Here is a 5,446-nt window from a genome sequence, read left to right on the forward strand (position 1 = left end):
AATAATTGCTCCCAAGTCGCTTAGAATAAGCAATAATGACTAGAGGATAAAGACATGGTTGACCTTAGGCTCTGTTTGAAGGTGCGACCGCTACAGGATCCACAGCTAAAAAGGGCCAACAAAATTTTAAAAATTGTATAGTTGTGTAGTATTTTTTTATATTATTTTGTTATTTTATTGTCCAAATTAGTGTTTTATTTCATTTTCTCTTTTTATTAAAATTAAGATACGATATGTGATTAAAAAGTATTATCATGTTGATTATATATATTTCACCTTACATGTAATAGATCTATGATAATGAACTTAAAGTATTTGTTTTTTTAAAACTAAATAAGAAACCCAAACAAAAATTCAAATTATAAAAGAAAAAAAACTAAATGTCAGTATGTTAATAAATAATAAAAACATATGCAAGTTTTAATAATAAATAATATTTTGTTGATGATAAACAATAGCAATCGAACTAGAACATTTTCTTCCAAAAACAAAATATAAAATTAATATTTTAAATATAAATAAATTAAAATTATAAAAAAATGTGACAAATTTCTCACAAATATTCTCAAATTCAATAAAGCTCAACCAAGATGAGGATGAGTTTAAAAAATATAAATATACTTCTTTTAAACCTCAACATATTCCTATACTGCAACGATGAGAATGAGAAGAGTAAAAAATGTCTCTAACTTATTCACTTATCATATTTATCTTATAAATAGATATTTGTCATGTCTACCTTATTTATTAATATATTATTATTTGGGTTAATCAACAAAAAACTTATATTATGTAATTTTATGAAAATAAATTGAATGATATATAATAACATAAGTATAAATTAAATAAAAATATAATATATCTTTTTGAGATTTATTAAAGTCATAATATTAATGTAACAAAATATCTCATTTTTAATAAAAACTAAGTTTTTTTTATACAATACATATTTATATTTGTTAATACTTAAGTATAAAAGGACTTCTTTACTATTTCACCCCTGAACTTGTAAAATTTGAAGAGCAATCCTACAATTGCTCCCAAGTCAGCATTGTTTATTTTGACTTAAGAATAAAGATCGACAGGAACTTTGTGATTAAGGTGATTCGAGGTAACCCCTAAGAAGATTAATTTTGTTCATAATTATTTATGCTCGAGTACAGTAGTGTATTCGTGATCATGGACAACAATACCAACAATTTTAAGAACTTAATCTTTCAATTTTTTGCTATCTATGGCAATTCCTAACTTTTTTCTCACATCCAAAATCTCCCTTTGGCGAAAAAATCAGAGACCAAATTCAAGTAGAAGAGGACAGGTTATGGACGGCTTCTAATTTCGAAATCTAAAACGCAACAGAGAAGCCACCAAGTCATCAAAGAATCAAGTAATGTGGTATAAGAGCCAAAGGCATGCAGATTCGTAATTGTGTCTGTGGCTATTCATGTCTTGTCTTTTAACACACACTCAAATGCCCCTCTAGAAGCATGTCGTTTTGGTGATGATCAAATATCAAGTTGACGAGGACGTGGTTGACCATTGATATGCAGCAGCAGCACAATGTTACATGTACAACTTACAAACACATGACCGCTACCACGGGGTGTTTGCATGTCGGTTTGAATAGATTTTGGTCAAATTCAGAATTCAATCCAATAAAAATTGATCAGTTTTGTTTTCAGTTCGATTTTTATAATTTATTTTTAAAACTCAACTCAACTCAATCTATTCATGAACAGTTTGATTCAGTTTGGACCAATGGGTTATCCATTTAAATTTGATTTTTTTTTCTTATAACTATTATTTTATGTCATAATTCGTCCAAATATTCAATACAATTAACACAATATTATCAAATGTCTAAAAGTAATAAAATTGATTCATTTAATATCATCAACATAATATTCTAAAATAGACTATTACAAATTAAAATAAAATATTCTTCAATGAGATGTATGATAATAGTCTGCATCACAACTATATATTTCCTACCAACTAATTTCTCATAATCAGTTTTACTGCAATCATCTTTGCTACAATCAGATTTGTTGTAACTAGATTTGTTGAAATGAATGAATAAAATGTGATTCATTAATGTTATAAACATGACAAAAAAATAAATATGAAAAAAAAGGTAAAACAAATAATAATATACCTAAAAGTAATACCTTAAGAAATTTCAACACTAGTAGTTCTTACACGTTCAGTTTCAATACTTGGAATCCCAATATTAGCAGCATTTAAAGTCAAACAAAATAACTCAAAATTTTGATCGGTTCAGTTTGATTTTGATCGGATCTATAAATCTAAACTCATGACATAACTCATACATGAACGATTTTGACCAGTTCGATTCGATTTTGATCCAAATACATAAATGACTTAACTCAAACGGTTTGGATCAGTTTTGGTTAATTCAGGTTCACGAATAACCCGTACCTATGAACACCCCTAACCACTAAGCGCATGGATCAATTGGCGTGAAATTATTCTGCTTAACTAAATGATCTCATATTTCAGTCATGCATATGTAAATAGATTTAAATGCTTAGAAATAAAAATTTAGAACTCGTTGAATAATTTTATCTAACTTAAACAGGATTGTTTTGTTTTTGATAGAAAATACCTATAGTTTAGTTAGAAAGAAAAAAAAACAATTACAAACCCATAGATTATGACAATTAGGGGCTAAAAAAAATTTCAAGGTAGGACCCATTCTTGGTCACAAGGCAATTTTTAGTTGCATTTGGGAAAATTTTCTCCGTCCTCTTCCTCCATCACAGTATCTTATATCTACTTTTGCATCATGTATTGCTTCAGTACCACATCTACGTTGGCTGGACCCAGCGCACGTGAAAATGGCCTTATAGTGCGAAGCAAAACTATTTATGTATTTAACAAATATCATAGCACATCGAAGAGAAAGAGTCACCCACATAAATATTTGCCTCCATGTTGATACAGACTATTACTACAATAGTCGTCGCACAATTACTACACTATTTCAGGCCAAACTGGCATATCGAATAAATTAGTATGACATGATTGTATATAGGTTTGATTATTAATAAGAAATTGAACTGAAAGAAAGTCTAATGTTATATATGAAGAGATAATGTTATAGCTTGGCTTTCGAGGTCCAAGTAACCTTCCTAAAGAATAGACGAGAGCAAGAGATATAGAGAGAGAGTAGAGGAAATGCTTCTTCTTCTTCTTTTTATTCATAAGTGTTTCTTACATTTATACGAGTTACTGTTACTAACAAAAAGCTAACAAACTCAACAATAAGCTTCTTCTAGAAGATACATGCATGCGCCCTATTACTACATGTTACTGTAATCCTTCAAATGAATGGGAGTATGGCTTTGCCTCTTGGGCCTTGCTGTTTGTAACTCCTTATTGCTATTCATATCATTCCTGCGCGCTTCAAACAACACATTGTCCTCAATGTGATGAAGGCATCTCCATTGCACCAGTACCATATGTTTTGGTCATGACTCGAAGGGAATTATTTTGGACGCCACTATGGCTAAAGGGATGACGACTAGATGGATATCAATGGCCAGACAGGGCGTGTAAACTGAGCTGTGCCGGAGGAGGTTCTTGAAGTAAATCAGGTGATGGTGAACGTGGTGGTGCTAACTGTGGTGTAAGCTCTTCATCTTCTATTACCAAGAGAAATAACAAAGATGAGCACTTGTGACCTCGAGAGAATTTCTGGTCGCAGTGGAAACACAGTCCCTTTTCTCGACAGACCGCGGGCTCTTCCGGTGTAAGGCATTTAAAAGGAATGGAAGTGGTTGTAGTGCATTGAGGTGTAGGTAACAAAGGCAGAGTAGGGTTGGGTGAAGGCGATTGAGTGATTACGGTTGTCGCAGTGGTTGTTGGAGGGTGATATGGTGGTGGCCGGCGAGCAGCCATGAGCTTTTCTTCCTGTAAGCGCGCATACGATACTGCTTGAGCCAATGAAATAGGTTGAAGAACTTGCACCTCTCGCCGAATGCAAGACTCAACCCCGAAATGAAGCAACTCAGCACAAACGGTGCTGGCAGTCCCACTATATGATTTTCCAGAGACTTGAATTCGGACAAATAAGCGCTTACTGACGAACGCTGCTAAAGTTTGCACAACAAACCTGTAGGATCCTCATATGTAGACGAAGCAAAACGAGAGTGCAAAGCATGGAGAAACGCTGACCACGAAGAGAGCTGCGTGTTGCGGTGCATCCACTGGAACCACGCGAGAGCTGGCCCTTCCATATAGAACGAAGCAATTGTCAAGCGTTCCTGATCAGGCGTGGAGTGATACTCGAAAAATTATGTGATCTTGAAGGTCCAACCAGTTGGATCGGAGCCGTCAAACCTCAGTACGTCGAGCTTCATACGATGCACTAGACTGTACGACGGCGGCGTCTATCCTACTAACGAAGACAGCGGCGTTTGCGGCGGTTGCTGGTTCACTTCGAGTTGTGACATTTGATGAAGAAGATCATCAATTTTCAAATTCATGGCGAGCTAAGAGGCTATGAGTTTCGCAATTGCATCTTCCAGGCGATCTGCGGAAACCTTAGAACGAGTCGCGTCCACCATTGTTGTGCAATGAAAACACCAATGTTATAGCTTGGCTTTTGAGGTCCAAGTAACCTCCCTAAAGAATAGACGAGAGCGAGAGATAGAGAGAGAGTAGAGGAAATGCTTCTTCTTCTTCTTTTTATTCATAAGCATTTCTTACATTTATATGAGTTACTGTTACTAACAGAAAGCTAACAAACTCAACAATAAGCTTCTTCTAGAAGATACATGCATAATCCTTCAAATGAATGGGAGTATGGCTTTGCCTTGCTGTTTGTAATTCCTTATTCCTATTCGTATCAGATAACTAGAGGTAGTTGGGTATATTGATTAAATGTTTCGATAATAAAGTGAAATGTTAAGTGCAATACCAAAAAAAAAGGTGAATATTAAGTGTGTTATGCATTGGATCGGACTTGATGATATTACTAGTATAAATTATTTGATAGAATATTGAACATATAATGATTTGCATTTAGGTGATCGATCAAACTAGAAAATGTTCAAAGTAAAAGTGTGAATTTTTTTTCTTTTAAGGAATATATGTCGTGGTGTGTACGATGCAAGGAATAAAATTTATTGAATTGATCATGAAAGTTTTGTGGTGTTTAAGATTGCTAAATAAGCTATTGGAAATGAATTATGAAAGGATTTTGTGTATTGCTTATATGTTTCTTAAAACGAGATGAAAAATAGGAGATATAATTATTTAGGATTTTATCATGGAGAATGTCAACTACTATTTTAGGTTTTATAGAGATTTAAAATGAAACCCCACGCACAATGGATTACATTTAAAATGAAAACCCAAAAAATTCATTCATTTTTTTAATTCTTTAACCTTTTGAAAAAGAAAAACTAAAAATTAACTAAAA

Source organism: Glycine soja, chromosome 1 (assembly GCF_004193775.1).
Source record: "Glycine soja cultivar W05 chromosome 1, ASM419377v2, whole genome shotgun sequence".
Lineage (NCBI taxonomy): Eukaryota > Viridiplantae > Streptophyta > Magnoliopsida > Fabales > Fabaceae > Glycine > Glycine soja.